Source organism: Leptidea sinapis, chromosome 11 (assembly GCF_905404315.1).
Source record: "Leptidea sinapis chromosome 11, ilLepSina1.1, whole genome shotgun sequence".
NCBI lineage: Eukaryota > Metazoa > Arthropoda > Insecta > Lepidoptera > Pieridae > Leptidea > Leptidea sinapis.
The window spans coordinates 3025637-3048153 of NC_066275.1; the positions used below are offsets into that span (position 1 = coordinate 3025637).

General features: G+C 33.4%; 1 protein-coding gene across 1 annotated transcript in view; it reads right to left on the reverse strand.

Moving 5' to 3' along the window:
- Positions 1 to 3349: 3349 nt before the first annotated feature.
- The window catches only part of LOC126966732 (acyl-CoA:lysophosphatidylglycerol acyltransferase 1-like), a 453894-nt gene continuing 434726 nt past the window's right edge, over positions 3350 to 22517 (reverse strand). The window contains exon 7 of the mRNA XM_050810997.1: positions 3350 to 3359. The gene's annotated coding sequence lies outside the window, so the exon portion shown is untranslated. The remainder of the gene's footprint in view (positions 3360 to 22517) is intronic.

Sequence of the window (22517 nt, forward strand, 5' to 3'; positions counted from 1 at the left end):
TCATAAAAAAAATTGTTTACAAAGTAATATTGTACATTTCAACTTTTTTTTTTTTTTAATATTATTTAATATCCTGAGGGCGGTCGCTCCATTCCCAATCTGTGGAATCATTAAGAAAGACATTTATGTTATATAAACCTTTACCACATGAACGTTTCTTAAAAATTCTTATGAATATAAATAATATTTTTGTTTTGAACATTTTTTGTGATCTTGTTGTAAAAGCATATACGTCGCCCCATAAAAGACTTACTAACTCGACTAATGGCCGTTCCCAATATACTATCTACAGATAGAGATAGTAATTTATCCTTTTACTATCAGTAATTAGCTGTCAATAATCTGAAGCTATCCCAATATACCCGATTAGTAGTTCGTATCGCCTTATATTGGGACGCAGGAATTGAAATTTCCGTACAAACTACTATCGCTAGTAAGCTATACGTCGTCCGATTGACAGACAGCATGTATGGATAAGGTGAGATACCGTCGAAATATTTATTGGTACAGAAAAGTCAACGATAGTTACGATTTTTATCTCAAGTAAGAGATAGACTGAATATTGGGAACGGCCGTTAGCCGAGTAGTAGGCATAACAAGTTTATGTTTGTTCCCCGTGTTATGCTTATGATTGCCACAGTTTCTAGCATATTCCTCAATGTGCTTATGAACATATAGAACATTATCAAGAATATATTGAGTGGCAACATTCAAAGTGTTTATTTCTTTAAATTTTTCTCTAAAAGATTCTTTAGGAACTAGGTTATAAATAGTGAGAATAGTCCTCTTCTGCAGCACAAATATAATATTAATATCGGCTGCACTGCCCCATAACAATATACCATAGGACATAATACTATGAAAATAACGTACTCGTCTCGCCGTATCTATGTCAGTTAACTGTCAAATTTTTTTTGCCGCATATGCTTTAGAAGTAAACCTATTCGCCAATCCTTCAATATGGGGGCCCATTGCAATTTGGAATCAAGAGTAATGCCAAGAAATATAGCAGATTCCACTGGTCTCGATCGATCTGCACTCGATCTTCTGATCTCATATTTAAATAATAGGATTCAGAGGGTCGAGGTGAATGGCAGAAGATCTCCTGGGACTCCTCTCAGTATGGGGGTACCACAAGGATCTATTCTTGGACCCTTCCTCTTCCTAATTTATATAAATGATCTATCTAACCTTGTAGAAAAAAAAACACCAGGTGGTATTGTTTGCCATGACACATGTTTGGATGACACTTCACTTATATTCAAAGTGAAACGAAGCCAAGTGTTATATGATGAAGTAAACAATGCTCTATTCAGATAGACGATGTCAGCATCGTGTACTGGTTTAGCGCCAATAACTTATTGTTAAATAGTCATAAAACCAAATATATTAAATTTACCGCGCCAACTGTCAAAAATGTAGATGCGAATATAATTATTAAATGGAGAGGTGGTAAAACCAGTGGAATCTGCTGTATTTCTTGGCATTACTCTTGATTCCAAATTGCAGTGGGGCCCCCATATTGAAGGTTTGGCGGATAGGCTTAGTTCTGCAGCATATGCGGTTAAGAAAATAAGACGGTAAACTGACATAGATACGGCGCGATTGGTATACTTTAGTTATTTTCATAGTATTATGTCCTATGTTATATTGTTATGGGGCAATTCGGCCGATATTAATACCATCTTTGTGCTGCAGAAGAGGGCTATTCGCGCGATTTATAACCTAGGTCCTAAAGAATCAATAAGAGAAAAATTTAAAGAAATAAACATTTTGATTGTTGCTTCTCAATACATTTTTAATAATGTTCTGTATGTTCATAAGCACATTGAAGAATTTTCTAGAAACTGTGACATACATAATGTTAACACGAGGAACAAATATAAACTTGTTATCCCTACTACTCGGTTGGGTTGAGTTAGTAAGTCTTTCGTTGGGCGATGTATATGCTTCTACAATATGATCCCAGAAAATGTACAAAACAAAAGTGCTACGAAATTTATAAGAATTGTTAAAAACCTTAACTAATTAGAAAATTAACTACTAAACCTAAACAAACTAAAAAACCCAAAATAATGCTAAAGCATAAACGATTTTCTTAATGACACCACGGACTAAAGCGAACACCGTCAGGCTCTTTAATTATGAATGATTGTACGATATCACATTGTAATCCATATTTTATATTTAAAAAAAGAAGCCCGCTGAGTTTCTTGCGCCCATTCTTCTCAGGTCTGAGGCAGTCTCTTTTGAATGGGTGGTAGTTTTTGACGTTCAATAAGTGATTTTAAATCCTATTTTGAATAACAATAGAATTTGAATTTGAATTTATAACTCTCCTTTTAATAAAATATTCGCATCTACATTTTTGACATTTGGCGTGGTAAATTTAATATATTTAGTTTTATGACTATTTAACAATGAATTTGTCTTAAAAGATGAACAAGAAAGAAAAACAAGAGTGTTACCGGACTCAACAGAAATTCGTGACATGACCTTAATATATATAAGACGAAATCGTTTTCATTGATGTGAGAATTATTATTAAGTCCCACTCTTTTATATCTTTTTTTTTCAATAATTGCATTACACTAAAAATATTAATTACGCAGACTTATTTTTATCAATGTTTCATAACAAGGTAATTTCCGTAACTGTGTGTGTGTGGGTTCAATTCTCTTCTGCCTGTAGTAAGTAATACGTTAAACACACACTGCGAGTTGGTCAACCATACACACAACCTTCGGATTACATTGTGGGGGTGTGTCCTTCACCTAAAGAGCATAAAATTGACGTAAATATGAAATCAAATATTGAAACACATTAATACGTCATGGAAAATGAACTGGCCGCTCCCGTATGCGAGAAAACTTTACTACCCTTCTGTACGGTACTTGCTGATTTTATTAGGAATCATGAGGGTAGTTGTTCCACTATCCGATGACACAAGTCGCGCTTGGGTTGACAAGCGGACAGAGACAATTGATCTTGGCTCGGGCGTGGTCGATAGCACTACATATGTAAACCGTGTTTACCTTGAGTGATAACCAGTGGTCATCAAGTCTAGTGTTGACGTTCAATACTAGTGTCTACATATAAACTTTGCAAGCTTGCGATCGCCAGTGACGTTCACCTGGAACACCAGAGTCAGGACCGTTGGAGTTGCTGCGCCGCCGCCACCTGAGTTACGTGGGAGTGTTCAAAGGTTAGTGCATTGCATTTTACTTCTTTACTCATGATTCTTGGTTGATTGCAAGTGCCTACATAAATTCATTTTTTTAACGAGCCAAAACCGGCGACTATAGGAAACCTAAATACAGTCCCAGATATTATTCCTGAGCCCGAACACCTTCCGATCTCTTTTTTATAAGCTTCAAATATTTCTTAATATAAAATCGCACTTTTTAATAATCTATTTCACAATTTATTCACTTTTTCTGACTTAGATCTAATTACAGTACGTTTAAAGTATAAAGTACATCTTAAAGTACAAAGGAACAAAGGATCGTACAGATTGATGTCGGCAATTTACTAAAACTCCTCGCCGAGATTAAAAGAAATCTCTTTGGGAAGTGCTGCCTGCACTCATTTAACTTTTTTATCCTTTTGTGTACTTTAAGACACACTTAAATGTTCTGATTAATTAGAGATCATGTTGGTTGGTGTACACCTTGTGAGATAAAAATAAAACAATATATCGATATTTATAAATATTTTATATAATAAAATTATCACTAAAATCGGTTGATTCTATTTTCTAAGAAACGCTGCTACTTTTCGAAATTTTTTTTTTCCAGATGAAATATATGTACCAAATTTCGTTTCTGTATGTTAAATACGTTTGAATCTCTGAAAGTGTTTATTTTTATGTTCCACAAAAATATGGAAACTATTGGTATAATCTACTAGTCGCTAGACAACTCAATTAATCATTACAAGTAATTCAAAAAATCTCAACTGATATGACTAACGGCTGTTCCCAATATACTATCTACAGATAGAGATAAATTACTACCTTCTACTGTCAGTAAATAGCTGTCAATAATATGAAGCTGTCCCAATATACCCGATAAGTCGTTTTTATCGCCTTATATTGGGACGCGTTAATAGAAATTTCCATACAAACTTCTATCGCTGGTAAAATATACGTCGTCCCAATGACAGACAGCGTGTACGGATAAGGTGAGTTACCGTCGATTAGTTTATTGGGATAGAAAAGTCAACGATAGTTACGATTTTTATCTCAAGTAAGAGATAGACTGAATATTGGGAACGGCCGTTAGTGAGTAAATCTTTTGTTATGTCTGAGGTCATGTTTATGCTTTTACAACATGATCCCAGAAAATGTACAACAAAAATGTGTTAAAGAATTAAAGAGAGTTGTTAAAAGGCAGTTGATATTAAAGTAAATGACTTTCTTAATGATGCCACAGATCGGGAATGGTGCAACCACCCTCAAGCTATTAAATTAATTAGTTTTATTGTAATTGAAATTTTATTAAAAAACACAAGTTTCTAGCTTCCTTTTTTCGTCCTTAGAGTCATATATTTTCGAAAAGGTGATTCCGATCCTATTTTGAATAAAATACTTCAATTTGATGATGAATTCGAATTTGATAATGTAAGAGTTTAAAATCTAACACCTTGCAGTTTTTTAATAGCAAAGTGTAGTAAACCAAAAATACTATTTATATGATATGTGTGTATCAATGATACACACAAATAACTTTCCAATTTTATTAAAGTGTACACTTTTTAGTTTATTTATTAGTTTAGAGGTACACGGTTATTTTTACCATTCATATTCAAGAACAAAAAGAGGTTTTACTTCTATTCTTCTTCGAAGGCTGCGAATCCAGCCATACCATAATATTTTCAAAATTATTTCACTCGGTCCTTGGCAAAGTTGAAAAGCTCCACGACCATTCTATGCAAAATTTACAATTATTAAATGAGACCGCATCAACATAATGAACATCAAATTATACCTTATCGACTCACCATAAGGCTGAAGACCTAAGACATAACAAAGGATTTGCTCACTAACGGCCGTTACCCAATATTCAGTCTATCTCTTACTTGAGATAAGAATCGTAACTATCGTTGACTTTTCTGTCCCAATAAACTTGTCGACGGTAACTCATCTTATCCGTACACGCTGTCTGTCAATGGGACGACGTATATCTTACCAGCGATAGAAGTTTGTATGTAAATTTCAATTCACGCGTCCCAATATAAGGCGATAAGAATGACTTATCGGGTATATGGGACAGCTTCATATTATTGACAGCTATTTACTGACAGTAGAAGGTAGTAATTTATCTCTATCTGTAGATAGTATATTGGGTACGGCCGTTAGTCATTTCAGTTGAGATTTATTGAATTACTAGAAGGGATTAATTAAGTTGCCTAGGGACTAGTAGATTATTACAATAGTTTCCATATTTTTGTGGAAGGCTTAATTTTTTAAGGCCTACTAAATAATACTACCTAAAAAACCGTGTGCATTTTGAAACACACTGATACTTGATGTCGCACTCTTCATTAAAAATGAATACAAAAAAGCTCACTTAATACGTATAAATATGCACAATTACAAAACGAATATTTATTAATTACCGTAAATAATAAACTCCAACCTTTTTATTTCCTAGAAGTACAATTTTTACCACTGTATACACGACCGCTATTTTTTCATTTTAAACAACAAATAATTTTACATATTTGGTTAGGTTGTGGCTTCATCTACAGGATCTGAACCTGAGAGTTGAACAAAGCAAACAGGATTTTATAGCGAGGCGGTACTCGAACAGTTACATAGGCTGCACATAAAGTATCGGGAATGGAATATTTCCACTGTTCCTGTCATATTAAAATCTTTTTAATTGAAAACTCCTGGGTTTTAAAAATCGAATACCATTTATTTATTTAAAAATAGATTCTCGGTCTTGTCACAAGGTCTTGTCAAACTTGTTTAGTCGTTGAGCAAACGGAATTGACTCGAGAAAATTCTAGAGCGCTGATTTATTATGACTTTCGAAGTGGTTTAACACAAAAACAGTGTGTTGACCGGATGATTTCTGCATTGGTGATGAAGCCCCATCCATAACCACAATTTATCGCTGGTTTGCTGAATTTCAACGTGGACATGTCAAGCTTAGTGATGATCCCCGTCAAGGTCGTCCAAAAACTGCAGTCACCAAAGAAAACGTTGATGCTGTGCGTAAGCTGATTGAGGAAGATCGACATGTGACTTACCGCTAAATTCAGGCAACTTTAGACATTGGCATGAGTCAAATACAAATAATCTTGCATGAACAATTAGGTGTAAAAAAGTTGTTTTCCCGGTGGATACCGCATTTGCTCTGTGAAGAGCAAAAAGCGGCTCGCGTTACTTGGTGCGTCAGAACTCTCGAAAGATTCCACGCAGGATCCTCAAATGCTGTATACAACATCGTATCAGGTGACGAATCCTGGATATACGCGTAGAAACCCGAAACAAAAAACCGGTCACGAGTTTGGGTGTTCGAAAATGAGTTAAAGCCAACAAAAATTGTTCGTTCACGGAGTGTTGCAAAAAAAATGGTGGCCACGTTTGTCTCCAAAACCGGCCATGTTGCGACTACTTATCTTGAGGGACAAAGAACGTTTAATGCAGAATGGTATGCTAGCATTTGTTTGCCACAGGTCGTTTCTGAACTCCGTAAAGAGAACTGCAACCGCCGCATCATCCTCCATCACGACAATGCGAGTTCTCTCACCGCGCACAGAACAAAAGAGTTTTTAGAGGAAGAAAACATAGAATTATTAGACCATGCGCCATTTCTATACCTTCCCTAAAATAAAGAATAAATTGCGTGGTTAGAGATTTTCATCACCTGAAGAAGCTGTGGACGCCTACAAAACGGCCATTTTGGAGACCCCAACTTCCGAATGGAGGAATGGTTGCTTCAATGATTGTTTCCATCGTATGGAAAAATGTGTCAAATTTCGCGAAGAATTCTTCGAAAAGCAATAAATACATTTTTAAATAGTAATGTTGTGTCACTTCCTTGATTCCCGAAATTTTCAGTGCCGCCGTTTCGTAGCTCAGTTGGTTAGAGCACCGGCACGGAACGCCGGAGGTCGTGGGTTCGAATCCCGCATCGTTCATAAAATTTTATTTTTCAAATTTTATTTGTGTATTGATCCTAGAAGTGAGGTTTATCACTTTAAAAACATAACATATTGTTTAGATTTCCAAGAGCGACATCTCAAGTCAATTTCCTAATATGCAAATATTGGGGATAACCTGTATCAGGATTTTATAGCGAGGCGGTACTCGAACGGTTAGCTCAGTTGGTTAGAGCACCGGCACGGAACGCCGAAGGTCGAGGGTTCGAATCCCGCATCGTTAAAAAAAATTTGTTTTTCAAATTTTATTTGTGTATTAATCCTAGAAGTGAGGGTTATCACTTTAAAAACATAACATATTGTTTTAATTTGTGATTGATTGAAGAGCCTGGGACATTGGTTCACACGTTTGGATAGCGAGATCTTCTGCGTAGTACATAATTATATTATATCAATGCGCAGTAATATGTGCCTAGCCACTTTTAATGTCGTTGTCTTGAATCCAGAACATATATTTTGATCAAAGGCTACAAGTCTTCTCATAACGTCAGAGAAGAATATGAAGAGATGAAAAACGAAAGCTGTTGCTTGTTTAAGGCAGCATTACACTTTCATGATAAATGTTATCTTAAGAGATATTTTTTCAACTGATTAATAATCCTGAATCTTGCATACAAAGAGCCTCAAGCTAGAAGTGAGTTTCATTTGCAATGATGTTAACACGATTCATAATGTTAACACGAGGAATAAACATAAACTTGTTATGCCTACTACTCGGTTGGGTCGAGGTAAGTAAGTCTTTTGTTGGGCGATGTATATGCTTCTACAATATGATCCCAGAAAATGCACAAAACAAATGTGTTACGAAATTTAAAAGAATTGTTAAAAAACGCTTGTGTGGGAAAGGTTACTATAGCATAAACGATTTTCTTAATGATCCTCAGGCTCTTTACTTATAAATGTTTATTGTACGATATCACATTGTAATCCATATTTTAAATTAAAAAATAAAAGCCCGCTGAGTTTCTTGCGCCCATTCTTCTCAGGTCTGAGGCAGTCTCTTTTGAATGGGTGGTAGTTTTTGATGTTCAATAAGTGATTTTAAATCCTATTTTGAATAAATTTGAATTTGAATGCGTATTGGATTATCTATATCGAAATTATAGGATTCTTGTTTTACTTATAACACTTTATCGTATAGGAGGTCCTAAAATTGTAACAATGGATAAATGTTTAACAATAGAAGCTTATAAAGGTAAAGTTTTATTACAACTCAATTTAACTTGAAGCGAGAGCTTGGCGAACAAGAAATTACAACTTAATTGAAATTACTACTTCGAAATTTAATTACACAATATGAGATTCGAAAATACGTCTTCGAAATTCATTGTAACTTGAGTGGTGCTTACTTGAGTAATAAGTTAGTAGTATACCTCAGGAGCTTTAGGTAAACTTCCCGTTTTTTTTTTAAATAAAGTGAAAAGAAATCTATAAAAGTAAGAATCAACCATCAATATATACAGTACGTTTGTGGAATTAGAAATACGAATTGAAAGTTTCAATATTATTCAAGCAATGCTTCCAACATGACACGAATAAAAAAAAGTGTGGCCTAACGTAGCAAAAATTATTAAAATGATTTATTCTTTGTGCTATTCTACGTTTTATGAAAGAACAATTTTTTAAAAATTTATTTATTCATGTATAGGAAACAAACAGTATTATGATACTTAAATATTAAGAAATCTTAAAACTTACACTTTCACCAGTGAAGTTTCCAACAATTTATACGACACTTTTAGTTAAAAGGTAAGCAACGGTAAGATAAAAACCACAAAACAAAAGTAATACAAATTAACAACTAATTACAAGATATATAAGTTAACAATACCATACACGCCTATTATACAATACTATAATGAATTAGTTACAAATGAGATAAGTATTCAGAAAAAAAATGTAAGAATGGGGTTAAAAAAAATCAGTAATTATTTAAATTATCACAAACCAATGATCTGAAAACATTTAACTTTTCATGAAATATGTCAATATGACTGTATGCTCTATTATAACAGCTACATGCCCGAATTATAAACCTGTTCTTTCCATGTACTGTTCTCGCATAGGCAACATCTAATACATCTTTACATCGGGATGTAGGCCTTCTGCAGTGTAATCCTATTTTACTTAATAGAAATGGAGAATCAGCTTTATTATGTAATAATTTATATAAAAATATTATGTCTCTATGGGTTCGACGGTCTTTCAAAGAACTTAAATCGTTGGAGTGAAAATTAAACGTGGGATCTAAATGTTGTCGGAATTCTAAATGCTTAATGAATTTATTTTGAATACGTTCCAAGCAGTTCTTGCAAATATGGCTTTGACAAATAATCATTAAATAATTAATGCGGCTGTATGGGCTTGAACCCTTTGCCTGTCCTAATAATTGACGAAGAAACCAAAAAAAAATAACCAATGACGCAAACGTCAGAAAATTTTAGGAACCAACTTCACCCTGTTTTACTTTTGTGTTACAGTGATTCGCGCGCATCTTAAAATCTCACTCTCATATTTTTTCCGTAATGCGCCTAAAGAAGTATAACTTCAAAAATGCATTATATTTTATTGAGCTGTTAATTAATGCTATTTTTCCTCCATGAAATTTGAATAGGATAATGGGTTATTACTTATCGCAAGCACATCTTATTCAAAGAAACTGTTGACTTTGCTGCCAAACTTACTTAATCTAGTTGGTACATTTGTTCTCTAATTGAATCCTATTATTTCAATAATCTGAATACCTGAATACTTTTATAATCCTCATTTCTACAGATGTTGATAATTTCATATTAAATAACAGCAAGAAATGTCGTAATAGCTATAAAAATAAAAAAGCTCATTTCCTTTATAATATTTGTATTAGCGAAAACACATTATCAGAAGATTCAGTTTGCGCCCCTCGCAATAAAACAGGTATTTCAAACATGCTCGGTAATAAAGTGCACTCTGCCGTCACACTTTTTCCTGTAGAGCTAAATATTGAAAGACAGAGCGTAGAATCGCTGAAACTTTGTTATTATTTAAAAGAAAACTTTAACTTCTTATTTCATACCGTCATGTCACGTTAAACTACGCAGCTCGTTAAACCCTCTAAAATGGAAATCTTGTCGTAAAAGTGAGAGAGTATTTTACTTAGTAATGCGATTCTTCAACCGGAAGTGTACAATGTTGTTCATATATATACTCGGCTATTTGATCACCAACAAGAAGAAGAACTGAAGAAGGCAAGTGTGTACGAAAGGAGGACAGGTAAAGGTAATTAGGAAATACTCTAACATAAAAGGCCTTTGAGGTGAAAATTAAAACATAAAAATATTTCCTAGCTCAAATATGTTGTGCTGGCTAGTCCGTGTACCCTCGAGCGCTTCGTTATACCACTGTGTGATAGCTTTGTGAGTTTAATATACGTTTCTTATAATAATAATTGAACTTTGAAATTAGAGTACGATTTTTTGTATTGCATGCCAATATTTTGCGATTAAAAAGAGTGGCTAAAAGAAACTGGCGACTTTTTTACATGTTTTAGAAATTCTGTTGGATAAAATTAAAAAAATTAAATAGTTACTAATTAATTTATTGTATACTAATATTATTGTAAAACTTAATGGCAATAAGAATGACATAGTATAAGTCACGGTCTAAATCCACATATGTATTTGAACTTGACTTCATCATATCTCATTGTTAATCGGTATGTAAGTAAAGTATTACAAAAATTGTAAATTAGTATATAACTATTCTATACTGCCTCCAAATTCCACCTTCTCACGACACGCCATAAATTAGATTATCATCCCCACCATCAGGATGTGTGGCATTCCACCACAGAGTGGTTTTTAAGTAACTTTCTTCCACGTACTATAAAGCTGTGGAATGAGCTTCCTTGTGCGGTGTTTCCAGGACGATACAACATGGGTATCTTAAAAGAAAAGTGCGTACGCCTTCCATGGTGGCTGGCAATGCTCCTGTGATTCCTTTGGTGTGGCAAGAGAATGTGGGCGGCAGTGAGCACTTATCACCAGGTGACCGTACGTTCGCTTTTTTGTCCTCATTTTCCATAATTAAAAAATCTAATAAAAATTACAAATTGTCATGTCTATACGTAGTAGGTCTAAGCTCCACGAGTCTGCCACGTGAAACATCGTTTTCTCGCCGCGTAAAATGTAATTAATCAAAAAGTTTTTAGAATTCGCTTTCAGCATTTACCCTGCATAGCTCTTTCACTGTTTCAAAACGTAGAAAGGAAACGCTACAATGTTTTAAAGTGAAAGAAAAATTATGAAAATGATTAACTTTGTTAAGGCTTTATTGATTTACAAGAATTAAAACTTTAACTCCAAAAAGGTGGTCAGTGTTAATTGAGTCTGGCTGAAATCTGATAGTAACGACAGTTTTTCTCTGACTGCACTAAAGCCCTTTTAATCTATTATTGCCTGCCATAATATCATAGGTATTATAAGAAGGTTGTATATTTTTATCTCTTTTATCTCATCCTAGTAAAGATTCCACTCTAATACTAACACAAAGAGGCAAACATTATAATTATGTTGAGTATTTAAAAAAGCGGCCAAGTGCGAGTCAGACTCGCCCATGAAGGGGATTTATGACGAAAAACTTCTTACTAGATCTCGTTCAAACCAATTTTCGGTAAAAGTTTGCTTGGTAATGTACATCATATTTTTTTTTTTGTTCTATCATTCTCTTATTTTAGAAGCTGGTAGCATCTCTCGCGTAAACTATTTAGTTTAGACAAAAATGACATTAGAAACCTCAATATAATTTTTGAAAACCTATCCATGGAGTATTAGATAGACCCGACACGTATTGCTTTGATGTAAAAATTTTTTTAGTTTTAGTTCTAAGTCTAAATCTTAATGCGATTCACAGAATACATCTTACCAAGTTTCAGTATATTACGCATAGTTCCGGAAAAGAGTGGCTGTGACGGACTATGGACGAACAGACAGACACGACGAATCTACGATTTGGCTACGGAACCCTAATAAACTAGTAGATCTTTACCTTTTCACAGTTGTACCGTCTAATACAATGCTTTATATCTATCAAGAGACATCCCCCGAGGTCTTGAAAGGCGAGTGGGGTTTGATTGCCTCCGCTTCAAGTGATCTGCACTGAGCATGGACAAGATCAGGTGGCTAGCTGATACGTACCTACTTAACTAGATAATTTATATTTATGGTACAATATCTAGCATAGCCCTAGACATAATATTTCATACACAGTTCAAATATTTTTATTGAAAATACGATGAGATATCACTTATTGGAAGACAAATAGTACCACCCATATGCCGCAGACCTGAGAAGAACGGGCGCCACAAACTCAGCGGGCTTACAGGTTATACAGTAATATCGTACAATTAAACTTATTATTTAATAGTTTGAGGGCGGTCGGCGGTCAATCTGTGGTATCATTAAGAAAGTCATTTATGTTATAATATCCTTTACCATACAAACGTTTTTTTTGAACATTTTCTGGGAGCTTGTTGCAAAAGCATATACATCGCCCCACAAAAGACTTACTAACTCGACTTAGCCGGAGTAGGCATTGTAAGTTTATGTTTGTTCCTGGTGTTAACATTATGGTTATGACAGTTTCTAGCAAATTCACTCATATGCCTATGTACATACATAAAATTATCAAGAATATATTGAGAAGCAACAGTCAAAATGTTGATTTCTTTAAATTTTGCTCTCAATGATTCTTTAGGATTCAAAAGCCCTTATTTCAGTGCCTCTCCATTCTCCAACTTGTAAAGGCTAGCAGCCATCTCCGCAAATTCCACCCAGTCTTTAACGAGGTTGAAAAGCTCCCCAACCATTCCATACAAAACTTACAAATAAAAGTGTCCGCATAATGAACTTTACCGTGTTCTGTATCGCGTGTTCAAATTATGACGCAAGCAAATATGGTGACTTTTAATCTTCTCATCATATTCCTGAACTGCTGGCGTTGTATATTTTAACATACATATTTGAAACAAGACAAAGTGTAAACGCGACTTTAGACAAACATGTAAAGTTGTCCACATTAACATTCGGGAGATGCTCTGTACACGCAGGTGTTACTAAACTTACTTCGAATAACTTGAAAATCACTGTCTTCATGTCATTGGCCTCTTGCCAAACGCTCGCAATTTATTATTATATGAAATTATACTACACTTCAATTTATACTATTTATTTTGAAAGGGATAACAACGAGCTTGAATTGTTTTTGATAGGGAAAGACAAAATAGTAAATTCTTAAGCCTACTCAATACGCAATGGAATATGTGATTTGCATAATTGTGTTTATAAGGAATATGTCTTGCAATGCTAAAATTAATACATATTTGTATTACGAATACAATCACTTAAATTACTACATTCATTGTTAACATTCTATTGATTATGTCACACTAGAAATAATTCCTAGTGATAAAATTCGTCAAAAAACGAAGTGCATTTTCTTATAGTCAATTTCCTAAGCATCCAAAAACATCAATAAATTCACGGAATACTTACATCGATCAATAGCATCCGATTGACGCTTGTTAATAATAAGTTAGCTTTTGTGTTCGATTACTGCTGTAAGAATTATATCTTTTATAAATTAATAACATAGATTATCAGCCTTTACTTCATATTGTACACCTATTTTGTAAAAAAAAAGAAGTTAATTTATCTGATATGTGTCTATATATATAAAATATTTGTAGTTGAAAGCTTCGCGCATCCCTTATATTATAAATGCACAAATATTATATAGAAACAGAAATAAAAATAAAATAGGTCATAACTTATTTTGTTTACTTATTCTGTTCAAAGATTTCTGATTAGTAATTATCTATATATGAAGTGTATGAATTCAAATTTGGATCTCGTGGAATAAGTTAGAAACTTTGATCATTCTCCTATGTTCGTATAATCGCAATTGTCGTATCATAATGACTGTACCATCTGTCAAGCACCATAAAAGATCATGATGGTCGCTATGACATCCTTTAAGGAAAAAAGAAGATCAAAGAGAACCTGAAGTCCTGAACCTTGGTCCTTAACTCCTTACCGTCGATATACAAGATATACCCTGAATCAATCTCTACAGTTAAAGAGGGTGACTCAAAAGCGGATCAAAATGCTTGCTGTCCCGATATGTGGGTGAATAGTATAGTAATATAATTTTCACAAATGAAAAAAATTGTCACGGTTGCACAAAAAGCAAAATGACAAACTCTATGGTCACGAGGAAGTTCCAGAAGTGATCGGAAAAGTTAAAAATGTACCTAGAATATTACAGCAACACTGCATTAGTAACAAAGCCCAATTTATCCAAATTTGGCAGGAAGTCAACATTCCGTACTCTATAAGAACTTGCCCTTGTCTAGCCCAAATCTAAGCTTCTTGGACGACAAATTATGGTTAGTTTTAGAAAACATGGGCTGCTCTAAGCGACCGCCGACATAGATTTGCATTAATATCTCTCTAGAGATTTCTATGCAAATCTATTTATCTATTGTTCTAACAAGCATTTTATAAAAATGTCATAGACCAGTGATCCGACAGATTTGAGGGCTACAAGCCAATGTTAATCATTTAAGAGAATGTAAACGTCATAAAAAATAAATGCATTTTTATTTGTAACAAAAATTATACTAAAATAAATAAATATAAAACTATACCACCTAACCTAAAAATACTTAATCAAAGTAAAACTATACCACCAATAAAAGTTGCAAATACAAACTTTAACAATATCATCCACGTAAACAAAAATATTCATAAAAAATTCATAAAATGAAAACTATGTCAAATTTTTATGGGACTATATAACAAATATTCTGCATCAAACTAAAGAAGAATCATGGAAATCTGATCATAATCGTAATCGGTGTACATACATAAAAAAAATACCAATCTAATTGGGAAAATCCTTTTCGAAGTCGTTTAAAAAGAACTTAAGTTTATTATAGAAAAATACACGCTATTGTGACATTTCGGAGAAATGGATAAATCATTTATTAAATGTATATTATATGAATGAAATTATTATCTGCTTAAACTATTCTTAGCGGGAAGATTACATCAAAAAATAAACAATAATTATCTTGTCATAGTTTTCAAGAACACTTCCCAACAACAACATTATTAGAAACAAAAGCTCACAAGAGCCTAAATTAATCTCCCCTAACAAAATGCCCCAAAGGGGTAGAAAAACATTTTTTCCGGACAGTACACAGTACTTTTACTCGGGGCTAAGCGCGTCAATCACCGACCGGACGGTAATTGGTGTTTTTACCCTACTATTACACGTCAGATGTTGCCGACGGAAACGATATTAATTTAGGAACTAATGTTGTTCATACAATGTTTATTTTTTAATGTTTCGGAAACAGGCCCTTTTCATTGACAGTTCATTCATTAGGTATAACGAATTCGGCTACATTCAGATGATTGGATGTCTACAAATTTATTTTTCAGTTAATTTAACCACGGCTTTATTAATTCTTAATAACACTAAGTACTTTGGAGGTTTCTTAGCAATCGAAGACTAAATTTCTAAATTAAACTAAATGTCCTTGCAAATAACTTATATATATGTAACTAAATATAAAACATCACGCATTCCTGTCGAAAACAGTCATAAGCGCTGTAATGATTTTATATAATCTTTTGCGCTTTTTTATGATGGGTATTTTAAAATTTTATTGAAATTCTACATCTCACACACTATCAAACGAACGATTACCCATTATCATAAAGAAAATCTACATACACTGTCAAAATCATTACACATAACACTATTAAATCATAAATATTATGGTAAAAAAAAAACAGTTTTTTTTACATGGTTGCCATTTTAGAATTCAAAATCTTGTTGAAATATTGCGCATCGTAAGATACAGTCCATGGACAGACAGGGACGGACAGAGTCTTAATAAAAGGGCTCTCCATTGGTTACCCTACGGGTACCTAACGTTTCCTAGGAAACTAACCTCGCACAGTGACTATGTGAAATCATCTTCCGGCTTCTGTCTGTCCGAACCGATACGACTTAGGCACCTTCAAGCTCAAAGCAAATTGTAAATTCTTAGAAAAGGGAAATGACATTCACAACTTGATTCAGGAAGTAATTGTGTGGTAGTATTCTTCAATCTAAAGTAAGCTTGTTTGATTTGATGAACTGTTTATGTGAAATACATAAAAAAACGTTATTCTGACTTTAAGTATGTCCAACATAAAATATTTGAAATATAAATCTTAGGAGGAAGGCAGTTCTGATAATTTGTATATCATTAAAATCTATATCCATCTACAGATTTGACATATCCCCAGCAGCGAAATAAAATTTCTATAACGATAAAATGGTAAAAAGGCTTAAGTTCCCATAAGTTCAGATCACACTTCCAGGGTTTGTCACTATATTCCCATGGCGCTAATGCAACCTACGTTACGGTGATTCTAACTGTCAAACTCGAGAGGAGACTATCTTCTATCGCCACCCTTGAGATCGACTTTTATAAAGTGCCTTTGTTCGTAAATTATGTGTTAAGCATGAGTGTGCTTACGACTTACTTATGTTATTTGACTAGTTTTACTGTCTTAGGTGGAGGCTTCATAAGGGGGGGTAAGCTCGTATTATTTTTTCCATAGAATGTGTTATTTTAGAATAAGGGGTATCAACTTTTTCAAATATCAATGATTTAAAATTTACTTCAACACATATTGTATTTATTTGTCATTAAAACCCAAAATTATTGTAGATTCAGAAAATTAAATGAAAACCTGTTTATAAGCGCTTAGCTTACGGCAGATTGCTATATTCAATCGCCAAATTCTAAATTAGCCATCCAAGTTTGATATCTTAATCCATTTTCTGCTTTTCGCATTCCAATAATCGATTGGGAATTGTGCGATCTATTATTTCGATCCATCCATAGGATCACGTATTACTATTTTTAGATGGATATTGATAATAATAAAAATGTATTTACATATTCAAATACCTAGTTTTGCAGTAACAAAACGACATTCAAAATAAGCGCGTGCACCTATGTAACAGGCTAGCGACCCTCCTGTGATTTATTTGGTGTTATAAGAGAATATGAGCAGCGGTGATCACTTCACATCAGGTGACTCTTCCATTAAGCGGATTGCACTCCGGGAGTGCCGGCAAAAGTAAAAACTTGAACATAAACGTTGTGCATTTTTGAATATTATGGAATAATTTTGCACGAATAGCTTTATTTATCAGTATAAAAGTACTGTCATTTATGTGGTTAAATACAATATTCATTTATTGCGCTATCGTACACAAAATGACAATTTATATTACATTAACAAATTAACAGTTTAGATCTTTTATAATTATTTTACATTATAAAGTTCATCTCAGAAAAATCAACTTTCAACCATAATTTCAACGACTGTCTTACGAATTTTCGATCAGGTCACGTGTCCTGACGCGAGTTTAACTCTTTATATGAGTACATACCCCAAGTAAAGTTAGTAAGGCTATTTAAATAAGGACTGTATGAGTTTAAAAAATACTCGTTATTATAATGTGTTCGACATAAATATAATATGAAAATTGTTACTATAGTAGCAATAATTTTCATTCCCTCAATGAATGCTAATCCACAATCCAATCTTCTAACCAATATTATAAAAGCAATTTTCCCTACCTGCTCAATGCAAAATTGATCCTTGAAATCCTTGACAAAGGACTCCGGGAGACTGTATTGCTAGTATCCAATATCGGCTGTTCTCATGGGATGGGATCTGAGTTTGCTTTGATACCGATACAGTCACTTTAAACAATATGTGACATTTAAAAGGTTTGTGCATTGTCTTGCTTGAAATCTTGTAACGGGATATCTTTCAGAACTTTATCTATTCTTTATGCATTTCATTCATTTATTATTTAGATATATTTATCTACATTATTATTATGTGTCTATACAAAATCCTAGGCAGTTCTGCTACCAAACCTTTTTAGACCGCAAAATAGCAGACCAATTGTAAAATCTAATTGAGATTTGATGGATGTGGTTCCTAGTGTAATTAAAGGCCTTCGTTCTTTAAGTTTTAACAAAATTGGGGTTGTAGTGTGCAAGCACTATAATTAAGATTCTTCTGAGGGTGCCGTAGCCAACTAAAATTAACGCTCGGATATTTTCAATTTAATTTACAATAATCCTTGTCGGCACTGCATTTTAATAAACAGGACGTATTATTTACCATCGGATCGACCCCCTTGCCTTGCTTATCTTGTGCCGTTTTCTCATAAAAAAATGATAGTTCATTAACACAAACAAGTGTAAAAGGTTCAATAAAATCGCCTTATATTTCCATTCAATGTATATTCATCATACATTTATCGGAAGACTGAATATACAATTCATTCGTTACGAAATGCAAACTCAAATCGGCTGAAGTATTTTTTTATGTGGTAGTAAGGGACGAGACGTGCAGGACTCTCAGCTGATGGTAATTGATACGCCCTGTCCATTACAATGCATTGCCGCTCAGGATTCGTGAAAAACCCAGAAATCCGGAGCGGCACTACAATTGCGCTGGTCACCTTGAGACATATTATGTTAAGGCTCATTTGCCCAGTAATTTCACTAGGTACGGCACCCTTCAGACCGAAACACATTAATGTTTATACATTACTACAGAAAAAGGCTCCGTTTTGGTAACCATAATCTAGCCGGCATCCTGTGTAAACGAGCCTCCCACTGGTAAAACTCAGCAAATCTTTATTGAACACATGTTTAAAGTGATCGGACAGCCTGGGACTAGATTATGATTATTTTATTAGCAATAGCAATGACAGTAAAATATTGTATATTTTTATTAAAAAGAGCGCAAAAAAAGAATGCTGGGAGAGTTTCTTGTGCTGCTTCTTCTCTCTCAGAGCGCCATTTGTTTCCAAAGCGGTAGTAGTATCTAGTATGTGCGAAATGAAATCAAAAAGAATTTTAAAGGAGTCAATTTTGAGAAATTAAATGCCTTTTATTCTTTTAAAGAAATATTTCTTTAATCTTATAAATTAAGAATTTCATACAACGTTCCTTAAGGCTGATATAACATAAGAACTATAAATCACAAAACTCCGAGTATTTCCTACCTAATGATCAATGAAGTTGTAATCCTCAATTACGTCTCAGTTCGATACGTCCACATATATTTCTTGCAGGTATAATAAGCCAGAGATCGACGTCTATAATTCCATATTAGCTCCGCAAGATGTCAAAATCCTATTAGAGAGGCTTAGGCTCAGCTCGGCCTATGTAGGTAGATTCATTCCGACCACGATTAAGTTTTAATATGTTCGAGTTTTTAATTTATTTCTTATAAATGTAATCTTCATCTAGGCCAGTTTAGTAATATTACAAACAAATTTTATATTTTGCTTTATATTAAAAAAAGTAATAAAATTTACAATATGTCAAGGGTCTCATTTAAAACCAACAAAATAAGCTCAGAACGCATTAAAAAATTACATTTCATAAAATAAAATTTTGTCTCAGAATTTCAGATTAAATCCATTTGACAGGTATATAAAAAAGTGTCAAAAATAGTCACTCATTTATATTTTTTTTCTATCCAATGTTATCTTTGGTGTCGCTCATACGAGTATATAATATATAGTAGCTTCTGCCAGCGACAGTTGAATACTTACTTTGTGCAATCTTTTTTTTATTTTTAGGATACTTTTCAATTAATAAACATACAAACTGCTCTTTCCGCTGCTGGCAGCGTTCTTCTATAATACAAAGCAGATACCTGGTCATTGAGGACAGTCTCTTTAATAGTATTTCCCCGTGAACTTCAATATCCTATTTCATCCCCATGTAGGTCAAAGTTTCAAAAATGCTCGCACAAATGTTCATTAATTAATATTTATCAAGTGCCTAAATACAAAGTTTAATTTTTTTTATCCTCGATAATGACGAGTTTTCATACATACTGCCATCCCCTATTTCAACCCCACAATTTTTTTTTATCACCACCGCCATGTTATCAAAAGTTTGTTAATATTTTTTTCAAATAACCATGATAATTTTAATACATTAAATACAATAACTTTAAAAACGTATGTTTACGTTTTGAAACTTTTGAAATGCCTCATAAAATGTGAAAGATATAATCTAATATACGCATACATTTAATAATTACAATATTGCAGAAGGCAACAGAGATATTGAATCGCTAAATTATTATTTTAATTAAGCCCTTGTTATTGAAACTGTAACATAGTAACGTTATAGTGTTTAAAGGCTTATTGGTTACCCGAGTGCTTTCATGTTCAACATAACAGAAATCTCAATAATACCGAATAATTAATTTGGATCAAATGAGTTGGATCGCTGTATCGTAACTCGACTAGTTGTACGATAGATCCATCGACTGATCGCACAAACACTACTAAATTTAGTCAACAAATACCTATTTGTTGGAGCTTTGGAAGTTTGTCATTTCGTGTTGAGTTTGCTCCACTTGGCACTACTATTGTCTTTTAATCTAAAATTTGAGATATTTTAATAGCTTTTTATATTTATAATTAAATAATAAAAATTATTCTAATATGCATATATTCTGTGTTATTAATATACGAGAAGTAATGTTATTCCAAATTTAAAACTTTATGTATTTATCGTTCCTTTGTTACCACAGAATTACATGACCCCTGTCATCTTTCTCCGTAGAAATAATTTTAAGCTTGGAGTAACTTTTCATTGCGCTTATTAGATGAGACAGATTACTTTTCTAAAATATATCATATTATGTCTTTAGTTCATTTAGTTAATCACTTTTTAACCTCTTTTGGTATATTCTAAAAAATTACATTTCAATTATTTTAAAATACAAATATAAATATATATCCATTTCAAACAACCCTCGTTTAGCATAATGAATTTACATAATTATTATGCACAATCTTACAGCAGTGTATTTTGTAATTTTAATCTTTTATCATCGTGAATCTTAGATATTATTGATATTATGATATTATTTTGATAAAAATATGTCTTAGAAGTGTAGTGTTGTAAACAAAATGTGAATTTTATTTGGAATATCTTATTCTAAAATAACTTATAGGTAGCATATTAAAGTGCCAAGTGGAAGAGTCTCTTTGGGTGTGAGCTGAGAGGGAGCTCAAAGGAACGCAGCGAGATCGGTATTAATTATATTATATGGCTGTGACGGCTAAAACTTTCCCTGTGTTTTATTAACTGAATATACCTTGTACTATCGTTTCAGGTACTGCAGTAACCACATTATACTCAATAACTTATTAAGAATCAGACTACGGAACAGAGCATATGTTATTCAACCATAACGTAAACATTAACCCCCTTAGCTAACTTAAAACAGCCGCTAAGGAGTGTTTCTTCTCATTCTAAATTAGGTCAATAGAAGAAGACAGAGTGAGAATTAGCTATGCTTAAAGTTAGCAGACTATTATGAATAAGGGGGTATGTCACTATTTAATTATCAAATTGTGCTTTTTTTGAATTTACTGAAATAATTTTGATAAAATTTATGTTTATTATAATTACCAATGGGAGGCTCCTTTGCACCGGATGCCGGCTAGATTACGGGCACAGCGACGCCCATTTCTGCCGTGAAGCAGTAAAGTGTAAGAATTACTGTGTTTCGGTCTGAAGGGCGCCGTAGCTAGTGAAATTACTGGGCAAATGAAACTTGACATCTTATGTCTCAAGGTGACGAGCGCAGTTGTAATGCTGCTCAGAATTTTTGGGTTTTTCAATAATCTTGAGCGGTACTGCATTGTAATGGGCAGAGCGAATCAATTACAATCAGCCGAACGTGCTGCTCGTCTCATCGCTTATTTTCATAAAAAAACTGACAATTTTGATTAACAACTGGGTAATATTAATCCAAGTGGAATCCCAAACGTAAACAACTAATTAATTTATAGATTATGGTTACCACTAGTAACCCTAATCTAGCCGGAATCCTGTGCAAAGGAGCCTACCATTGGTAAATTTTTTAAAGTTTTTAAGTTTGTTTTTAATATAAAATACCTTATAAATATTATTATATTCAGATTTATGAAGTAGTAAATAAAGGAAGACTCAAAAAGCTCGTACAACCCAAGTTGAATAAAGTTTAACTACAACTTAAGCTTGAGTTATTGTCGTGTCTGTAGTTAGGAACTATAGAACGAATAATACGCTAATAGTATTAGCTTACCTTACATTTTAGTATGACATGTAAGTGCTTAACAACAATGCGTATTCAGACCAACTAATTGAAACAGAGGTACATCGAAGTCTGACTCGGAGTCATGCCATACTGTTGAAAATA